The sequence below is a fragment of the Camelus ferus genome, chromosome 29, assembly GCF_009834535.1.
Source record: "Camelus ferus isolate YT-003-E chromosome 29, BCGSAC_Cfer_1.0, whole genome shotgun sequence".
NCBI classification, from domain to species: domain Eukaryota; kingdom Metazoa; phylum Chordata; class Mammalia; order Artiodactyla; family Camelidae; genus Camelus; species Camelus ferus.
This window is the reverse complement of record NC_045724.1, coordinates 12,080,144-12,102,900: the sequence shown is the minus strand read 5'-3', so window position 1 is coordinate 12,102,900 and position 22,757 is coordinate 12,080,144. Positions and strand designations below refer to the sequence as shown.

Below are 22,757 nucleotides of genomic sequence, written 5' to 3'. Positions count from 1 at the left end.
TCAAGGGCATATTTTCTTGCATAGTTTTTGTGCGAAAATATATGTTGAAAGCCTATAGCATAGTACTTACCACTCACTAAATTAATAATTTAGTATAATAATAATTAATAACTTAAAACTAGTCAGCACTAATGATCGTGATGATTATTATGATTATCATGACTGAATCACTTAGAATAGTCCCTGGCTGTAAATAACAATTGCTTAATAAATGTTAGTCTTCTCCCCTCTTTAAGTTGCTTACGTTATTTACATTTTTTATAAGCAACTCCCAAAATTATAAAAGGCTTTCCTTCTTAAAGCTTTTGACTTTCAGCGTTCACAACACTCTAAACTCTTTCATGAATTTGTGTGGAATATTGTCTTTCCGTTCTTCGGTTCACCGCCTCTGTTTCATCCCTATCGTCTCCTCTGAAATGTCACCTCCTCGGCAAAGCAGTCCCTGACCTACCTAAGTAACCCCCTTCCCCCTCCTGTCCTGACTTCACTTTGTCCCTTTTCTTGATGGTGCTCAGCACTGCTTGTGATCATCTGTGTGCAATACTTTGTGTGTTACCGTCTTCCTCTCACCGTGTGTACTATCATGTCCACCAAGGCAGGTGGTGATGCTCCTGACACAAGACCTGTCCCATTGTAGTCACTCAATAAATATTTGTTCAACTAATTATCAGTTTCAACCAGAATTAAATATGCAGAATTAACACTTACCTTCAGACGGTGAAAATAAGGACTGCCAAGAGTGGTCGGTAATGGAAAAAGCCAACAAAGAAGTCTGAGTATGCTGAGCATTATGACTTTAAAAAAAAAAGGCAGCAATTCTCATTGTGACACTTGTACCGTGTTGCTCCTGGGACACACTCCCATCACTCTTCCCATACATGGCTTGACAAGCCATCAATCATTCCTAGGTCCAGTTACAACCGAGAGCATTCTACTGGAAAACAGATATGTCATCCGACCCAAGCACAGAGTGGCTCCATGTTCAGTAGAGGCTCCTGTAAGAAAACTCATGGGAGCAAAGCTTAGAAGATGGGAAACTGTCCTTTAAGTATGTTTGCACAGATTTATTTCTACTTCAGTGTCAATTACCCAGTTTCAATTTCTATCTCTAAACACCTTTGCAAAGCAAGTGCAATGTAGCCATACACAGGATCCAAAGTTATCAAGTTTTCCAGCCCAGGGGTACTTGACGTGGAAAGTCAAAAACCTTAAAAGGAACACTCATAATGTCCTTCTCATTACAGTTGCTCTGTTTGAACACATTTGACACAGAACAAGCCTTTTTGGAATAAATATGCTTTTGTTTCAATAACATTCTTGGACCTCTCAGACCCACTTGCAGAGACATTCAGAGAAGTAAGTGTGCTTTCTGCAAGCAAGCATAACTGCTGCTACTGACACCTTTTACGCTATGAATTTTTTTTTAAAAAAAAGCAAAATTCTCATCTATTTTTAATGATTTATAGCAGGTAGGAAAATTTTTTTTTATAAGGGTGGGACTCCCAATTAAATCAATTGCAGACTTTGAAATTGATTCAGATCAAGTGTCCTCTTCTGTAAGAAACCATCTCAGAACCCCCACTGTACGTTTGCTGCCTTTCTCTGTGCTCTCGCTGCCTCCTCCGGGTGCCTGGGTTGCACACTCTCACAGAAGACGTGCTCCTTGAGGACAGACGCTATGTCTTTCAGCCCTGAAGTCCAAGGAATTTTTTTTTTAATTATGCAATTAAAAGAATATTTTAATTGTAAAATACACATAACATTAAATTTAACATTTTAATCATGTTTTTCATTGTTCTATAACTGGCCTGGAATTTCTTTGTTTTTATCAAAGGATTTTCAGTGTTGCTTTAGTTTCTGGTGTACAGCATAGTGATCAGTTAGACACACATATATTCTTTTTCATATAGGTTATTATGAAATACTGAATATAGTTCCCTGTGCTATACAGTAGGACCTTGTTGTTTATCTGTTCTGTATATAGTAGTTTGTATCTGCTTCCAAGGAATTTCTGTGTCCCAAACTATGTCCGGCATTCTACCTGGCATAGAGTAAGAGATTACTAAATAATAATGAAGGAATGAATGAATGAATAAGTTAGCCCATCACTTGGAGTTACGTTAGTCAGTTGCTCACCCATTTATAATCCTCTTCGTGTTCCTCTATTTTAGACATCATTCTGTCTACACAAGTGACACCTGATGAATGCATCCCTGAATACTATATTGTGGGACATATGGCTTAATATGAGAAGTCAGGTAGCCCCAGATGTGAATATTTACTCAGTTTACAGGAAACCATTCTTACCTTTGTTCTGGGCAGTCAGTCCTTTGTGAGCAGATCTTGAAGCTGCAGGTCACGGACTGTCTTCTTGATAATAAATAATGGCTCTTGTTTAAGCCTGAATTAGTCAAATGAGTCTGGGATCTAACAAGAGAGCTTTATAAAATGCTGCCCACACTGTCACAGGCCACACTTCTCATGAACTTAATCAGTGAGCTGGGACACATTTTGCTTTTGCTTGTTGGGGTTTCAAAAGGGCAAACCCAATAAATCCACTCACATTTAAAGTGAGCTATTAGCCCGCAGTAGACACGGTGTGCCCTGAACCATCAGTCCAGCAGCAGCATTCCCACTTCAGTGCCTCCTTTTCCTTTGCATCAAATGAAGATGACATCACTACTGCTGTTTTCCAGATTGGAGCAGAGGAGCAATGGCCACTACCTCTGGGTATATTCCAGTATTGCTTGACTGTTATCTTCTTTTCATCTTTTACCTCACAAGGATGGCATAAGGGTTCACAGGAAAAATTCTGTCCAGTTCTTTGAAATGAATAACATAAACATGGCAGACATCCATGTCATTGATCAATGAAATAATAGTCTACAAGCCAATGGAGGTTATTTTGGTTTTATTCTAGTTTTTTTTTTTAATGTAATTATTGCACATTCATGTTTTCCAGTCTAATAAGGGCCTTGTTATTAAAAGAGACTCTTTGAAGCTGTTTATTTTAAGTGAACATTTAAAAAATACTACCTTGGTGGCCTGAGTTACAGCTCAGATGGGAAGACATAAAATGCACTGTTCTGAATTGATCTGTTGAGAAAAGTAAAAGCACTCAAAACAGGACACTGGAGCATCAGGGGAAGAGCTTGTTTGTGCCAAAGGTGCACGTCCTGTGTCCATGGCAGGCTCCATCCAGGCCTGGGGAGATGGAAGTGGGGCCCCTCCCTGTACCCCAATCTCATGCTAGCCACCACCAACCAAACCATCCTTCAATGGGATAGGGTGCCTTTCTTCCTACAAAGTCCTCATTTACCAAAATTAGAATTAGGCAGGTGGCCAGAATTGGGGGGGGGTGTCATACAGAGTAGAAGACATTGCTCACCCAGCAAGGTGACCCTCCAGCCCAAGCCAGCACCAGTCCTCTCACAGCCATAGGGAGGGAAAGAATCCCACTCGGGAAGCAGCCAGAGGTGAGAACTGGGGTGTGGTGCAGGTGCCCGCCTTGTGGGTGATGACAGCACAGGACTGAATGGCCTTAGGAGGCAGGGAGCAGTGAGTCTGTACCTCGTAGCTGGCAGGGGGTTTGGAGGGAGAAGCAGACCCCAGGAAAGCTCAGAGACTCTTGGAGGTTTTATCCACATCTGGAAGGGGACATGGCAGCAAGGCTGCATTCTGATTTTCATGGGACCCAGGAACTTTTGCCTTTGTGGCCCCTTCTTCCATTAAAAACATCTTTTAAATTATATTTTATGACTGCACTGGAGCAACAATGAATATAATCCAGGTTTGAGTCATTCTTCTATATTAGTTTTTATATTCATTTCTTCTACTAATTTGAAATAAACTTACCACAAAAACATTTAGTGGCTCCCTAAAAGTATCATAGCCCTAGGCACGGTGCATGCTGTGTCTAGTGGACAAAGTATTCAAGTCAGGGAGAACCTGAACCTTCCTCATACTATATTCTCTTGAGTGGAAACAAGGTGTCCCAGAATGGGAAAGTGTAGGGAAATGGTCCAAGGGTCTTCCACCTGTAAGCTGTATGACTATGACCTTGAGTAAATTACTTTTTCTGAGTCTTGCCTTCCTCCTAAGTTGTACTTATGAGGATTCAAAGGAGATAGATACAAAATACTTTGCCCCCCTCCTGTTTTAAAGCAGTGAGTAAATGGTAGCTAATGATAGTAAGAGCAAGTGTGTGATATATAGGAAGCCACTTAAATGGAGTCAAAAGATGTAGCTTCTCATTCTGTTTGTTTTTTTTTTTTAAACACACTAGCTATGTGACACTAGCATTTAACCTTTCTGAGCCTTAGTTTCATCTGTAATAATATCCGCCCTGCCAACCCAACCTCACAGGATTGCTGAAAGAATAAATCAGATAATGGATGTAGAAGCATGTTTATTACAGATAAAAGCATTGCATTCAGGAATTATTGTTGAAAATTAGGTAGAAGGAAGTGTGCAGTGCCATTCTGTAGATGTTTATTGAATGAATGAATGTGTCACAAAGCTTTCAACTTTGGACACACTGAAATCCCCACTGGTGTGCTAATGGCGAAAAGCATTGCAAAGGCAGCTCAAGACAAAAATAACAAATATTTCACGTGAGAAGGAGGTTGTAACTAATAATCCTTAACTATAACTTTTACCAACATGTAAATACCTTAGATTGCAAGCTTCTGGGAAGCCCACTTTATTTGTATTTTTGTATCTTCAACACCTCCCATCCCAGTGTTGATACTCAGCCAATGCTTGAAAATTGAATTGAGTTTATCCAATAGGACTTGCTCCTGTAGCCAGTCTTAATCTTAATCTCTCTTCATACTGAAATATTCCTAACTGCATTCTTTCCCCCAAGTTCTTGCATTGCTATTTGTGTAAAACTCTCAAATTAAGGGCTTTCAACAAATATTACTTGGATGAATAAATTAATGTTTCCCACTGTAGTTTTATTTTAAATTTGTGTTGCTAACCATACAGCTAGCAGATGCTTGAGAAAATACACTTTTGTATTGTGGGAGATAAAATAGTTTAAACACCTATGGTACCTTAATCAAATCAGACTTGAGAATGCCACTCATAATTCTTGCTTGGATGAATCACTGTACACGTCTATTGTATCTTAGAGAAGAATCATGACCAAATCTAGGAGTATCTGATTGATGGGACCAGTCCAGCATGCCCTCTTCCCAGCTTTGGAGGGCAGCCCTCCCATGTCCAAAAACAAAGTGCTCAAGTGTAAAGAACTCTCCTGCCAGCTTGTCAGCATCACACAGCCTGTTGCATCTTTGAAGCTGTGACCACTTGTTTGTTACAAGAACGAATGTCTCTGGAGAAGGCGTGTGGTGCATTTTGTGAAAATTGCTCCTTTTGGCAGCATCTGAGAATAAATTGGCATCTCAGCGGTGCAGCTGTGACTATAATTGACTGAAGTTCTCAGCAGAAAGGGCACTGACCATCTTTCTCAGGCAAATAGCTCTGTCAGAAAGTCCTCATTCCAAATACCTTGCCATCAGCCTTTAAAGGTAGATCTTTCACTGGCTTTCTTTGATGTGCATCTTCTACAGTTTTATCCTTTCCTCCATTAGTTCTAACGTGGTGGTTCTTGTGTGTGCAGTGGGAGAGTCCCTAGATAGTCTCTTGGATGTTAATCAGTTTTTGTTTTCGGGGGAAAAAATTGAAAGGAAGTCTTTTGATTTCATTTATCATCTGTGGAGGTTTCCATGACTCTTGTGTCTGTCCTAAAAACGATTGTCCCTAGTAAATTGTCCTGAGTGGTACATAATACTTAATGATAGCAAGATGTTCTACATGGAACAGAGAACAGCTTTTCAAAACAGAAACTGTTACCCTTGCATGAAAGGACATAAAGTAGAAATGTGGTCTTCATCCTGTGCCTAACCTCATCCCATTAGCATAAAGCAGTTCAGCTCTCAAGAAGGAAAGAAAGTCCTGGCAGAGAATCTTCTAAAATATGCAAGGAGGTTATTTTCCCGGCAGACCACAACGTTTATATTTCTCCGTGTGGGCCAGCTCTGTTCTGCATCTGTTTGAAGAGTTGTATCTCCTGCATAGATTGAGTGTATCTGCATATTCCTTTTGGATCCCCAGAGCCTCTCCAGGCACATAGTAGGAGCTCAAAAAGTGTTCACTGGCTGAGTGAATCACATAGACTCAGCTTTGTGCCCTGAATTGGCAACACCCACACTTGGCCCAACACAAGGTCAAGTTCTACCCTCTTTGTAGACTGCTCCCCTCAGACACTTCCACATTCCACCATGCCACAAAAAGGATCTCAGTGATGACTTTTGTCTTTAAAACCCTCATTTATTAAAATCCAAACTTGAAACTGACCTAAAATGGCCAGCACTTCCAGAGAGACATTTCCTCTTCCTCCATAGATGGGGGGACCATGCACCATGCAGGTAGAGCCTGCTTCATTTCTCTGTGAATGCTGAGCCACCCTCCCCACAACTGTGTAGCAGAACCAACAGAAAGGACCCTAGTCTTAGAGTCAATACCACTTTGAAGCCTGCCTCAGACATATGCCTTGCGGCTTTGGATTTAAAACACAAAAAACTTAACCTGACTAAATTGTGTTTTCTCATAATTGGAATAATAAATCCAGTGCCCCCACCTGTACCTGTTGGAATGGGATTAGGTGAGAAACACAGAAGTGCCTGATGCAGAGTAGCTTCTCAGTGACTGTTCATGGTTCTACCCAGGGGCCTCTGGCAGGGCCAGCTGACCACCAAGAGAACAGGAGCCTGTGATTGGCAGTGATGAGTTGCGTGACAAAAAGAGGAAGGAATAATCGGGTGTTCAGTGATCATGTGACAGCAATGGGGAGGGAGATAATGATGCAGATCTATGAGCCTACATGACGTGGTGGGGATGCTCCCCACCCCCCCAACACACACACACACACACACACACACACACACACACACACACGAGTCTTTCCATTTAGAACAAAGGGAAGTCCATTACTTCCTCTGGAAGTCACTCAGGCGGCCCTGCGAGGGATGGGGAGGCAGAATGAGGTACCCAGTCCCCACCCAGGTGGTACCCATAACCCATCTACCTTTCAGGGAGCCAGAGCCTCTTCTCGTACAGATTTTAACTTTTCTCATAGAAGAGCATTTCCTGAAACTCCTGTTTTCTGAGAACAGATAATGTGTTGCTTAGTTTTGACAAATTTGGTATTCCGTGAAATACATGTAATGTACATAGCATTTTCCTTATTTCCATCGGAAGCATCAAAAGGCAAGTGTGGACTCGCTTACTCAAGCTCCTTCACATCTTCAATTTAAAGTGAATTAGGGTTATTTGCTCTTTTGTCTGTTGAAGACTGTCTTTTCCTTTAACTTTTTACCTTTAGTTTGTATAACTCTCATTAAAAAAAAAAATCTTTACCACTGCCCAGAGTCATTTACGAAGCATCTTAGGTGATGTGGCTCTGCCCAGAATGATCAGGATTAATTGGAGACATTCCACAATTATTGAGAGTATCTTAAAATGAAACTGAAAGCGCCATCCTGTTCCAGCCACTGATGAACACAGATATGCCAAGAGCTCTCCCAGCCTGCCGGCGGTGGTCCTGAGTGGAACGCACCCCCTGGGACTTCCTGACAGACTGTTGGCGAGTCTGGCTTCCACCCAGTGTGCATGCATAGTAGCAGAGCCAGCTTTGGGGGCCCACCCCAGCCCTTGCCCATCAGTAGTTTATCATCTCAGCCATGGAGAGGTGGATGCAAAGACCTATAGGAAGAAAGTTGTTCAGAGGCAGGGCTGTGACAGGACCAGCCGAGCAGATGAAATGTTTACATTGTGGGTGAGGCTCTTGTTTGGCTGCTGGAACCAAACATCTGTCACCATCCTGCGGGGCCTAGAGGCCCTCATCACCTCCAAGTCAGGAACAGGAGGGGGCGGGGCCCCACTGTGACACCATCTGTGTGCCAGGGACTCGGGCCAAAAGACCTGGCGCACACGGGCTTAATTTCACTCCATCCAGTCTGCAATGGGGAAAAATCTCAGAATAGACGAGCAGAATTGTCATCCTCTCTCACTTCCCTAACCCACCACCATCTCCAAAAACCATACACTGATCATTTGCTGCTTGTAGGAGCTCTACTGTCCGCCTCTGATCTTAAGCTCACCTCCTCCAGAGCTGCCCTCCTAAAAACAGTAACGGATGGCATTACTGTGTTTTTCCCGGAAGGAACATACCTGTCCTCCTGGGCCCCTGCTGCCTCATCTGCCACCACCCAGCTAGGGACCTCCCCCAACAAGGGTCAGATGACATATGATCACCCAGGCGAGGAGAGGACACACACATCTTCCGAGTGAAGAAAGGGAAGCTGCGTCTTCTCCCCACTCCTCTCAACCCCCTCCCCCTTAGCCTTGGCTTAGCCATGACCTTCCCTTACTCCTCAGGGTGCAGCCCATGGACCGGCAATATGGGAGCATCACTTGGGAGCTTGACGGCTCTGCAGCATCTCAGACCTACCCACGCACACAGAATCAGAATCTGCACTTTCACAGGATCCGCGGATGATTCCCCATGCACGGTCAAATCCAAGAAGCCGAGATCAGATGTGTGATTATTCTATATTAACTTCAAGTAGAAGGAATGCTCTACTTATTCCAAATCTTAGAAAGAACAGTAAAGAGACCCTAACATCTGTAGACGGGAAAGCACAACTACACAGAAGTTAGTTGCTAACATTAGCAATATTTATGCACAACTCTTAACTACCTTTGCCCAGCCACTGGCTCAGAAAGGTTCTGGAGAATAAAGCCTGTGTTTCTTAAGTAGAAGCACCCAGACAATGGACAGGGTGTTTCCTCGGACTCCTGTCCACCCTCGGAGCAGGAGGAGGCCCGGGCCCCTCACTCCTACCTTCTGCTGCAGCCAGAGAAGGGCTAGTGAAAACCACTTGGAACTTCCCTGTCACTCAGAGGCCATTAATTTTTTACTAGATGAAAAGTACTTTTTCCAAAAATAAAACCCAGAGTTATCATTTCAGTAGGCTGGGGAAATGTACAGTTCCTTATTATAGCTGCGAATGAGAGCAGTTCCATAACAGTTCTAAACTTCTGATTCTACAGTCTACTCTTCTTAGCAGGAAAAAAAAAAAAAAAAAACATAGTAAAGGGCTCAGGTGCCCTTTAGACCCTAAGGCACACCTGTGCCCAACAGCACACTCGACAAATTCCTAGAGCATCACCATCCTTCACGTACGATTCCTCAATTCCTCGATTCCTCCCATGTAACCTCTCAGTGTCCCCCCTCCTGCCCCACCGACCCCTCTGGACCTCGGTTTTCCCTTTGTCAATGAGCTGTTAGAAAAGCTCAGATGCCTTCAGGGGCCTCATGGAATGAAAGCGGGGGATGGGGAGTGAGGAGGGGGCTTGCAGCACAGGGAGAATGTAACATGAGGACATGGACCATCGCTAGGTGACCATCCTAGCTCCTTCGGTGGTCCTGTTTGGATGTCACAAAGCTGACACAGCACATCTTTTTGTTATCTTTGTGCCAGTTCTTTAGGGCTGAGTATGCACGCGTGCGTATGTGTTCATTACTAGCCTGCACCTGTAGTTCCTGTGCAACAGGGGGCAGTAATGAGACCCAGTGGTGGATCCTAGGAGCCAGTGCTTTGTGGATTCCAAACAAGACCGTCAGCTAGCAGAGATCCCCAAGGAGCGGCTTGTGTATGTTTTTTGTTGTTGTTTGTCCTACACAGTATTTTCAGAAACGTTTGAATTACTTGGAACATTTAAAAATCAGGACATTTCAGATCTTTTTTTTTAATCCATATTTCTGACTTCTCTTGAATTGGAAAAAATCTGATGACACTCACCCTCATTTCCATGTGGCAACAATCAGCTAAATTTGTAGCCACTTCCCACTTTAGAGGCCCTCTCGCATTTCCCACTGTCCCCTCCACTCCCCAGAGGCTTCCGCCTGCCCTTGCCTCACTCCTGGTTCACTCCTGATTATGGCTCACCTGGGCCCAGAAGGCATTTCTGTTTCCAACCCCTTTTTACAGCCTGATGCAAAGCTGGGCTCCCAGTCAGGGATGGTGTGTGAGAGGCCAGATGGCTGAGAACATGGCTGGTGGGAGGGTCCACTTGATTTGGTTTACAAAGCACTAAAATGTTTCTTTATCTCAGAACATTAGGTTTAAAAAAAAAATGGAATGCACTGAGAAGAAAATGAAGCCACTGGGTAGTGAAACTACCTAGCGATTAAACGGGGATCCAGCCCCCAACAAACATCAAATGGCAGTTTAACTAGCGGGTTCCTCTCGCTGTCAGTCCTATACTGGGCATCTCCCTGGCTCCAGCCTCGGGTCAGGAATGTTCTGCCATCCACGCTGTGTACCATCTGGGTGCAGGCCCTTTACAGCCTCACTGACCCGGCTACCAGGATGCTCTCAGCCTCTCAGTTTACTCACTGCCCCTTGTAGCTTCATTGTGCTTTAATTGTAGATTTGTTGCTGTTCCTTTGTTTTAATCTTTATTATTAATTACTTCAGATCAAGAGAAAAGAACTGAGGTCGGCATAACCTACCTACTTTCCATCTTGACTGAAACCTACACGTGGCTCCAGATTGTTTTTTTCTGAGGAACAAAGTCATACAGAGCCCACCCTGATCCTTTTCTCTCACTTCCCAGAGGTTAACCAGCAGCCTAAATGATCCTTCTCTTGCCTTATTTAAAATATGTTTTTTAGATTTAACCATCTGATACCAGTTCCTTTTTAAATGCTAGGTAACGTTCCCCTGGAAGATGGATTTTAAGCTCTTCTTTTCTTTCTTTTTTTTTTTTTCTCAGTTCAATTTTACAAATTTATTTTATTCAACTTGGAAAATGAATACAAATCCCTGGGTTTTGGGGGTGGGGTAAGGGCAGGAAGGAGGAAGAAGGAAGCAGGAGCTGAGGCAAGGTTATGAGCATCACAGTGGCTGTCTCACGTCCAGGTCCATGTCCCTGCCCAGGGAGGGGGCTGGAGGTTAAGCTTGGAGCTCAGGTCCGGAGGAACACCATGGTCAGGAGGCCCAAGACGTAGGCTGCCACCAACTTTTGTCCCAGGGAGACGTGCAGGATTTGGGGCAGCTGGCTGCCGAATTCATCCTGGAGCGGGAGAAGCAGGAAGGCCACAGAGACTATGCCTGTCAGCAAGAAGAGGAGGAAGGAGCTGGTGGCTAGTTGAGGGTGGGGATTTTCTGGGAAGTGTTGGGCCGTGGGTGGTGCTGTCCAGGAAGGAGGCCCTGGGTGGGGTGTTGTTTCAGGCTGTCCCTGAAGCTTAAGGGGGTATGCAGGGGTCCCTCAGAACCGAGGTGATGTCCTTGCGCCCCACCACACGGCCCTCTGTTCTCTCCTCAGACAGCTCAGTGCGGAAGTGGTCCTGGACGTCATAATGACTGGGATTAGAGGCTACGTGGCGAATCACAATGTCAGTGCAGGATTGAGGCTTCACATACCCTTCCGTGTCAAACAGTGTGTATTTGGCAGGTGCTGTGCACAGGACTCGGAAGCGAAGCGCTGCTCCCGTGGGGTTATAGAGGGTCAGCAGCTGCCGGGGTCCGCTCCGCTGGTCCGCCCTGAATACTAGATCCGGGGGAAAGACGAGAACCGGGACAACAGGTCCCGAGAGAGGAGGGGCGCCCCGGGACCCCCGCCCAGGAGCCCCTGAACCCACCAGCTCCTAGTCCTGGGGCGCCCCACGGCGCATGCACGCTCTGGGCGGTGGAACATCCGAGGGCAGAGCTCAAGGGACAGGGCCTGGAGTATAGAGCTGAGGGGAGAGAAGGGCGAAAGGGAACCGGATGAGATCTTAGGGCAGGGCCTGGACCGATGCCGCCGCCGCCTCGGAATCCCGCTAGATGAGGCCCCCGCAGACCAGGCACAGGCCCCCCCAAACCCTTTCTCAAGCTCTTCTTTTCTTGATGGGCGTACAAACTGTTTCCTCCTCGTTGTTGTTACCAGCAATGCTGCAGTGAATGTTCCTGTATCTCTTCCTACACACACGAGTACAAGTCCCTTTATACACCTGGAAGTGGAATTGTGAGTCACAGAGCAGCACTTTTTTTACCTTTATTTTCTTGCCAAATCCTTCTCCAAAATGACTGTGTTGACTGGCTCTTCAGCAACCACAGACGTAAGAGAGCTTCCTTTCCCCGGCTCTTTCCCCCTACTTGGCCTTGTCAAGGCTCTTAATTTGGGCCAATCTGAAGGTGAAATGGCATTTTGTCATCGTGTGAATTTTTGTTTTTCTGATTACTGGGGAGTTTGAGCATCTTTTCATGTGTTTAGGGACCACAGGATTGTCTCATACTATGAACTGCTTACTCACTGATTTTGCACTCTTTTTTTTTTTCCTATCAGACTGCTTTCTTTGTATTACCTTGTAGGCATGCTTTCTAATTTCAGTAACAAATTGTTTGAAGGTTATATGCCTCACAAATGTCTCCTCCCAGTTTTTTTTTCCCCCTAATATGGAGTCTTTTGTTTTAGATAGGTTTTGAATTTTTTTTAATGAAAGAAAAAGAGTCTATTAACATGTGCAGTGCACACACATGTGGGAGAAACTCAGTGAGGGGAAACTCAAAGGGGTGGTTAGAACTTGGGGCTCACATAGTGTCTTAACAAAGATCAGAGAATTTATAGAGAAGTGACAAGAAAAAGGAAAAGGGGCCCCTAAAGGGACAAGAAACTGTGGAAAAGTAAACGTATGGAGAAACTAATGGAAGATATGGGTTATTTTAGTAAGATTTATTACGCAGGTTCCTCTCCCTTCTTCTCTAGACTAATAACAGTCTAGCGCTGTCTCCCATGGTTAAGACTCAGAGGTTTTGAATTTTAATATCATCCAGTTTGTTAATATTTTCCTTTATGGCTTATGCTTCTTATGTCTTATTTAAGAAACAGTTCCCTTCCTTGAAGTCATAAATACATTTTCCTGTGTTATTTTCTAAAGGTTTTAAAGTTTTACTCTCCACTTTTAAATCATTGATCTCACCAGAATTTGTATCTGTCAGGAAATAGGAATCTCTTCACTTTCCACTTTTATTGAGGACTTAATTTTTTTCCACACCAATCTGCCATATCACCTCCATCACACATGTATTTTTATATACATTTGGGACTGTTTCTGGACTCTCTGTGCTGTTTCATTTGTTCTTTTTCATCCACCCCACATTGCTATCACATGCCTTAGTTACCAAGGAAGGCTTCATAACAGTGGCAACTCCAACTATTTTTTGTTTGTTTGGGGATGGGAGGTAATTAGATTTATTTATGTATTTATTTTTAATGAAGGTGCTGGGAATTGAAGCCAGGGCCTCATGCATGCTAAGCATGCATTCTACCACTGAGCCATTCCCTTCCCCACCACCTCCAACTATTTTTTGTATTTCAAACTTATCTTAGCTCTTCTTTTTCTTTTATTGCAATACAGTTGACATACAGTGTTAATTTCAGGGGTACAACACAGTGATTTAACATTTAAACACACTACAAAATGATCATCACGATAAGTCTAGTAACCATCTGTCCCCATCCAAAGTTATTTCACTATCACTGACCATATTCCTTATGTGCATATTACATCCCCATAACTCTTCTTAACCTTGTGCTCTTCTGTGAGAATTTTAAGATCAGCTTGTTGTATATCATGAGGATCTCTACTGGGATTTTGTTTGGAATTGCATTGCTATAAATTAATTTGGAATTTTGTTTTAGAGAGATTCTTGTATAAGGTTAAGGAACTTTCTTTTTTATTTGTGGTTTGGTAAGAATTCTTAATCCTAAGTGATGGTGGAATGCTATCAGATTTTTTTCTGTCTACTGATATGATCATATGTTTTATGATATAACCTCTTTTTTTATTGAAGCGTAATTCATTTACATTGTGTCAATTTCTGGGGTACAGCATAATGTTTCAGTCATCCATATACACACATATATTCTTTTTCATATTCTTTTACATTATAGGTTCCTGCAGGATATTGAATATAGCTATACAGAAGAAATTTGTTGTTTATCTATTTTATATATAGTAGTTAATTTTGCAAATTCTCAAGCTCCCAATTTATCCCTTCCCATTCTGTTTCCCCCCAGTAACCATAAGTTTGTTTACTATGTCTGTGAGTCTGTTTCTGTTTTGTAGATAAGCTCATTAGTGTATGACATAATCTCTTTTAATCTGTTTTTTTATATTTTATTAATATTTCATTAATAGATCTTAAATATTAAACTATGCTTGCATTCCTTGAATAAATTCTCCTTAGTCATACATACTGCTCAACTAACTTGCTAATATTTTACTTAAGAATTTTTCATTTGTATTTGTTAAATGAGATTAGTCTATGATGTCCTTGTACTTTCTATTCATTTTTATTTGTTAGTCAAATGAGTTGGGTAGCTTTCTCTTTTCCTGTTCTTTAAAATAGTTTCTATAAGAAATAATTTGTTCCTTGAAGATTTGTTAAGTGTCACATATAAAACCATTTGGGCTTTGTGTCTTTTGGACAAAGTTAAGCTTCTGTTTACTGATTTCAGTTTCTTTAATAGTTGTTGGTGTAGTCAGACTCTCCACTTCTTCTTGAGTCAGTCTGGTATTTCATTGTTTCCTATAAAATTATCCATTTTATCTTAGTATTCAATATTATTGGCATAAAGATGTGCATCATAATACTTAATTTTTTTAATCTCTACTGTATCAGTAGTTAATCCCCCTTATAATTTCAGTATTTTTCTATTGCTATTTCTACTCCCCCCTCTCTCCCAGCCTTTCTTTCTCCTGACTCTTTTTACTTTTTCATTTACACATATCATCACAAAGCTCAACTCTGAATAGTAATTTCTTCTGCTACAAGTTTGAAATTATAATTGATTTCTGAGATGGTAAGTAGGGCTATTTCTAAATATGCATGATTTTAGGTAGCATGTACTGCCAGAAAGATTGTCTCTTAGTATTTTAAATTCCTGTTTTCCCTGGAATTTTTCTAATTCTGACTAAAGACATCAATGTTGCAACTTGGAGTCCAGTCAAACCCCATCCCCCAAATCTAGGCCTTCTAAACTAGCTGTTTGGGAAGAAAAAAAAATTTTTTAGCCTTCCCTACCTTGCTATCCCACAAATTATCTTTCCCTATATCAGAAATCATTTTAATTGCTACATTTCATATATCTTACGTTAGTGTTTTGATTAAACTTATTAAGAGAAATATATATTCCTTTTTAGATATTTATTCATATATTCTTATGCTTAACTACAAAGAAAGCCTGAGAGTGTCTTTGCTTCTCTCCTGATCTTGGTACCCTGCCCTCCCACCCTAAACCCCCTCCCCAGCTCAGCATCATCACCTTGTAGAATCTGGAAACTTGTTTCACCTCAAAGTCCCTGCCACTTTTCCATAATCCCAAAGGCTGCCCTGTCTCAGTCTCTCTTTCTCTTTCCTGGAAACCGCAGTGAAGAGCAAATCCAACAGAAAGAGGGTGAGGGAGTGAGACACAACATTCCTGTGACAGTCTTCTGGCTCCCGGCCAAAAGTTCTACTTCCAAAAATCTCCTTTCTTTCCTAGACTGTGTCTCCCCACCAGGAATTAGATATAAAGCATATTTCTATCTGGGAAGCATAAATCCCCACCCTCCACTTTTCTTGGCTCAGAAAGAGATACTTTTTTCAAAAGCAGTTTCTGTTAAGAAGGGAACAGTGCTGCCTGCACCTCCGAGCTCATCTGGCTTGTCCCCACAGAGCCTACAGCTGCCCCGACTCTGGTGGGGTCATTGTCCTTGGCCCTGCTCCTGGCAATGACGTTCACAGGCTGCCTCAGAAAGTTTCCAGTGGCCCAAACTCTGTCAGCCAAACAAGACAGCAGCGATTTCAACAGATAATCAGCTTTCATCCCAGTGGCAGCTGGCACATTGGGAACAGTCAGTAAATATTAATCGATAGCTATCCAGTGGCACTGCAGAGAGAAAAAAGAATAATCTCATGGCTTAACCGAGGTCACATGAAACAGATGCTGGGCCCCCCCTCATTTTCAAAAGATGGTCCTTGTTCCACTAGCTTGAGCTGCTCAGGCAGGGGAATCTGCCCCAGCCCAAAACCTTTTGCTTCTGCAGGCAAGCTCTCCAGGACGACGGAGGTGTTCTGCCTCTGGTTGATCTGTATTAGTGAACGGGGATTATTCAGGATACCCTACGCCAGCCTCATGAGAATTTTCTATAACTGTTTTCTGCCATCAAATGAGGGAGCTGAGGCAGGTCCTGACTGTGGACCTTGAGATGAAACCACAGCATCCGCCAATACCTCGATCCACCCTGAACGACCTATTTGTCTAATACAAATACAGCCCAGTATTGCATCTTCTACAGTTTTCTGTATCTGAAAATTGGTCATGCTGGTGATAGATCTGGACTACTTAGTGAACAACCCTCTAAGAACTGAAAAAGATGGAATGTATTGTTTGAAAACACAGAAAGCAGAAACTTTACTGAATGGCATAGTAAGTTTAGTCTGTTTGCGTGGAGGAGGGCCTGACAAGGTCTCTGACTTCCTTGGATGGTCCAATTTCAAGTGGTCTTCCTTTGTTGAGCATGTCAGGAGACGAGCCCAATCTCTAGCCAAGAAAGGGACCAGGCCTTCTGATCAAGAGCCCCTGTCCAACTGGCTGAGAGGATTTGCCCTGCCCCCTGCATGGAGGCGGAGTTGAAGTCCGGCTCCAGAGATGCTTCCAGCTCTACTTTCCTAAGTGCTTTACTCCCTGACCTAACTGATCGCCCCTCTTGGCTCTTACTCCCTTATGCTCCACCGCACAGACAGGACTCAGCTCAACCCTGCCCCAGCTTCCCTCACTCAGTCGTGTCCAGCTCTGAAACCCAGTCCTAGGCCGGGGCTCTGGACTTCCTCTCTCCCCGGAAGGGAAGCTGGGATGTGCACAGGCGTGTGGGAGAGAACACACCATCACAGTTCTCCTTCAGCCTGTTTCGTGGTTCCCGGAAATGCGCTATTTGGAAGGTACACCCAATAAACATAGCCTGCCTCACATCACTTGTCTGTCTCATTTCCCCAGATTGATGCTCCTTCAGAGAAGAGTCTTTACACTTTAATCAAGTGTTTTGCACGTGACAGTCTCCTAATAAAATTTCTTGATTGATTTCCAATCAGTTAATTTTCTAACTTACCTATGATCACCATCATGATTATGAAAGGTTGTTTTTTTTTAAAACAACTACTGAAACTTTGCTTTTTTTTTTTTTAAATGGGGAAGGGTATAGCTCAAGTGGTAGAGAGCATGCTTAGCATGCATGAGGTCCTCAGTTCAATCCCCAGTAGCTCCTCTAAAAATAAAGAAAGAAAGAAATCTAATTACCTCCCTCCCCACTCCCCCCAAAACCCAAGAAAAACAATATTTTTTTAAAAATTTAATGGTTACCAAAGGGGAAAGGGGTGGGGAGGAATAAATTAGGAGCTTAGGATTAACACATCCACACTACTATGTATGAAACAGATGAACAGCAGGGACCCGCTGTATAGCACAGGCAAATGTACTCAGTGTCTTGTAATAAGCTATAATGGAAGAAAATCTGGAAAAATATACACACATATATATATATATGTATATGTATAATTAAATCACTTTGCTGTTCACCAGAATCTAATACAAAATTGTAAGCCAACTATACTTTCAATTTTAAAAAAAAAATTCATAGAGAACCAAGACTGAAGTAGTTCCTTAGGACTTTGACTCAGACCGACTATTGCTTTTGACACAGCTATACATTTTAAAGAAAACATTCTGTGGACATAAAGGTAAATTATACATAGCACCTTGCCATCTCTTAAGCATCAGACTTAAAAAACAACAGAATTAAACTCCTTGTTCCTCAGCAGTAGAGGTTTCTATTATGATTCCCCAGTAATATAAACTGCTGCTGGCTCTCAGCAGAGGGGAGTGTAAGCCAGTCTCTCTCCTTCATAATTATTTTATTTAGAAGGTATAGAAGAGACATATAGAAAAATAACAGTGTTGAAGAGTACAGGGAGAACTCATTTCTTGGAGCGGGTTGTAAATGAATTAGAAATGTATTTTTGCCATCTGCTGCTGCTACTGCTCTTATGAAATTTGGGAGTCACAAATTGCAGTTTGTATAACACTAACTCTGGGACTCGGAAAATCTACTCAGGATCTGTAACCTGAGGGAAATGTTCTGGATGACTTCGGAGAGCTCCGTAACACAATAAGGAACATATGCTCTGTGGGGCTTCCCCGACATCTGACAGGCAATGGTACCACATGCTCATCAGGGGAGAGGGAGGATGTTAGCGCCATGGTGCCAGATACTGTGCCACGTCCCATGTTTGAAAACCCTCTACAGCACTTCAGTGTGACTACTCTCAGCATCCCTTAGTGCAGAGATTCTCATTATCCAGCTAGAAAGACAGGCTCACTGAGGCTAAAATCATAGGATCCAATGCAGCAAAAGATAAGAAAGGAATTTAAAGGTACTTTCTCACCACTGCCTCTTCTCAAGGAAAATAGACATTTCCCTAATCAAAAAGAAATGATAAAACACATGAGCAGTAAATTAAATGAAGTGATAAATGCAAAACTCAGCACCCAAACTGTATTGTCCTTTAATCTCTTATAAGTCTTTTTATTTTTTTATTATTTATTTTTCTTAAGGTACAGTTGATTTACAATGTTGTGTTAGTTTCAGGTGTACAGCAAAGTGATTCAGTTTTATATATATATATTTATGTATATATTTATATATATTCTTTTTCAGATCCTTTTCCATTATAGGTTATTACAAGATATTGAATATAATTCCCTGTGCTATACAGTAGGTCCTTGCTGTTTATCTGTTTTATATATGGTAGTGTGTATATGTTAATACCAAACTCCTAATTTATCCCTCCCCTCCTCCTTCCTCTTTGGTAACCATAAGTTTGTTTTCTATGTTTGTGAGTCTGTAAATAAGTTCATTTTTGTCATACCTCAGATTTCACATTTGTGTTGTACTTTAGATTTCACATATAAGTGATGTCATATATTGGGCTTACTTCACTTAGTATGATAATCTCTAGATCTATCCATGTTGCTGCAAATTCATTCTCTTTTATGGCTGAGTGATATTCCATTGTGTACATTCCATGTCTTCTTTATCCGTTCATCTGTCAATGGACATTTAGGTTGCTTCCATGTCTTGGCAATTGTGAATAGTGCTGCTATGAACATTGAGGTGCAGATATCTTTTCAAATTAGAGTTTTCATCTTTTCCATATGTAAGTCCAGGCATGGGACTGCTGGGACTCTATTTTTAGTTTTTTAAGGAAACTCCATACTGTTCTCCACGGTGGCTGCAGCAATTTGCATGCCCACCAACAGTGTAGGAGGGTTCCCTTTTCTCCACAGCCCCTCCATCATTTATTACTTGTACATTTTTTGATGATGGCCATTCTGACCGGTGTAAGGTAATAATACCTCATTGTAGTTTTGATTTGCATTTCTCTAATTAGCACAAATCCCATTACTTCTTCATCTTTATTCTTCACTAGGCTTCTAAAGGGGAAAGGGAAAGAGGGATAGAGAACAAGTTCTCTAATCATCTCTCAAAGGGTCAGATTCAGATTCTACAGTTCTAGAACATTCTCTGTAGCAAAGTAACCACAGATGGCCAGTCTACCCAAATACAAATACCTTGGTCACTCCATTCATTCTTCCAGCAGTGCCAGGCACTGGGACTACAGATGAAAAGACAAGGCACCCAGGGAGCCTCAGGTCTAGTGGGGAGGCAGAGACACCGTCAATCACATAGACATGACCGTGCTTTAATGGAGGAAGGTATAGAGTGTGGTGGGGCAGGGATGGAACACAGAACCAGTAAATCTCTGCCCGCCAATCTAATGCTCTTCATACCTGTGAAGCTTGGGTCCCTCCCCAGTCCTGTCACATCAAGCCCCTGTTCCCACCGGTCATCATCCGAATCACAGCCCCAAACTTGTGCAGGAAATAGTGGATGTGCATGAACTTCGAGTACCCACTCTCTGCAGGGGGCATTATTTTATTTAATCTTCACAACAACCGCATTTTCTGGATGAGATCATTGAGGTCCAGAGAAGTTCCATGGTGCCAATATCAGAATAAGGAAGGAGCTGCCTCTGACCTCAAAGTCCCTGTTCTTTCCAATATATTTCACTGTTTCAACCGCTTTGCCCACAAATAATGATCAACAGCAATGCTGGAGGTAGCCCTGCTTCTGTGTACTTCAGTTTAGTCTCTTTAGTGTAGATTGCAATCTGTTGGCAGAAAAATAACTTTCAACAATGGTGAGTCATTACATGCATTTTAGATTCACATTGGAGAATCCTCAGGAATACCAAGCACAGCTCTCCCACCGAGACTCTTGGCACAAACCCCATTGTCCCCAGGGCCAGTGCATTTATGCAGGGGGCAAAACGAATCCATACGACACATAGTTCACCACGAGTGGTGACCAGGACTGTCGCCTTCCTTAATTCTAACCATGTCAGGCTAAAGTATCTTATATAAATGCCATTGAAATGGAACACCAGTTTCCTGCATCGATGCAAAAATCTGAGTGGTTATAAAACCACATGCTGCTTATGTATTTTTAATGTAAAATAAACTTTGTTTTCTTGGAACTGTGAAGACTGTGGTCAGATGTCATCAGGAGGCAGCAATGTCAGAAGCAGATTTAAGGAGCCCAGCTGGAGGTGATAATGTTTACTGCTTACATTTGCAAGATAGTTGTACTGTACGTGTGCAGAATGGGGACAGGGGTGTTGTCAAGACCCTGCGTAAAATTGCATCACTGTCTTTAACAATATTGTACATGCTTATGTAGCAAGAACTGGACTGGAGGAAGAATAATAGTGAAAGGATGTGCTAATAGAATTATTAATGAACAGGCTTCATATGATGCAATTCTCAGAAATGGTAACTATCCAGCTTACATTGGAGAAGACCTACCTCCTTTCCAAAATGTGCATCTGGAAAACCAAGGCTCAAAATTCAGGAAGCTGGTGTCTTGTAGATCCACTTCAGTGCTTATACACACAGCACCTAGAGTGCAGACAGGCACTTTGATGGATGGGTGACTGATGGACTGGATGATGTCATTAACCATTCAGTCACTGTTCATAGATCTTTATATTGTGGAACATTTTCTGAGATTTAACTAAAGCTGGCTGTGATCCAGGTGGAAGAGGTGACACTTCAGCCCAACCTATCAGGATGCTTAGGTGGAAAGTACCTAGAGGTGTTTTCCTTTTAAAGAACCAGAAGCACTCAGGAATTAACCTATTACATTCACTATTGGCCATTATTCTTAGTGCGAATAATTTAATCATATGTCATCCTTGTAATGGATGACTGATCAGATGGGCATTTTGATAGGCTCCGAGTGGAGAGGAGAGAACTGGGGAGCCTGGCCACTGGATCCAAAGGTGTGGTCCCAGGTCTGAGAAGCCAGAGCAGCTTGAAAGAGGAAGTGGGCTAGGAGATGGGGGAAATCCAGAGCCATCATTTCCACAGCCTTGGTTTTGCTCCATTCCATTCTCAGCGTCCCTTGAAAACAACAGTACGAAAGGAAATCTGCAGCTCTCCCTCAGCCTTATCAGGTTGTCCATCCTAAACTTCTCTCCCACTGGGGATTTTTCAGAATTGACATTTCCCCCTACTGGGTTCTCACTCTGTGATTCCTGGGGTGCAGGACACTCACTGCTCCTCCTTAGTTGTAAGGGAGAGAGAGCAATGGCTGTGTGTACGGAAGGGGCTTCCACGAGCAATGACCACAGGACAGGGCCCCACGTCACTGGGAGGGACCACAAAGCAAGACGCTTCCAGCAGGGCCATCACCCATGGAAAGTAAAAAATGACCTATTCGGCAAATTAAAAGACGTTGCCACAAACATCTAAGCCTCCTTGATCCTTTTCCTTCATTCTTTGGCATGGGTAAACTGATTCTTCTCAGTTAATCTGAGGCCATGAATTAGGTACCTGGCACATGTCATGTGTTTCACAAATCACCTCATTGAACTCCCAACAGCCTGAAAAGTTGGCATATTATCCCTGTTTTTGGATGAGAAAACTGAGGCTCTGAAAGGTTGCATTGCTTGCACAGGGTTTATGTCACTGCAAAGTAGCTGAGGCAGGATTTGAACCTGGGAAAAAGACTTCCCAGCCTACACCCTGGTTCCCGTTCTTACACCTCCCTATATCCTAATTCTATATCTCATGCAGTTCTTAATTTTTTTCTAAATCCCCTATGAAAATTGTTGCCTATGAAAATGTGCCTACCGTCTGATAGCTCTGGACACAAAGCCATTAGGTTGTAAATTAAATTTCAGTTACTGTTCAAAGAAGTATGCAAAACAATCTTTAAAAGCAGCAATATGCTTAAGGAAATGACCGTGATGGCATTTCTCTTCTGAAACGATGCGCTTTTCAGTGCCAGCTAATCAACCCTCGGGAATCTTTAATGATTTTGTCCCAGACAACTGCACAGCCAGAAAATTCAGTTTGACCTGAGGATGATGGATGTGTGTGATTTAGATCTGAAGACTGATAAAAGGGAGGAGGTTTATGCAAGTTGACAAAAAGCAAAATAGCCATGGTTCAGTGTGATTTGCTATTTATAAAGAGATTCTATTTGCTTTTGTGGCAGTTTTGTCTGCCCTGATATTTCTTCCGCTTATTAAAAATAA

The 22,757-nt window shown here is 42.5% G+C and overlaps 1 protein-coding gene and 1 pseudogene across 1 annotated transcript in view; one reads left to right on the top strand and one right to left on the bottom strand.

The window, feature by feature from the left end:
• Positions 1-22,757, top strand: part of KCNB2 (potassium voltage-gated channel subfamily B member 2) — a 371,601-nt gene that overhangs the window by 306,989 nt on the left and 41,855 nt on the right.
• LOC102505379 lies at positions 10,824-11,946 on the bottom strand (annotated as a pseudogene).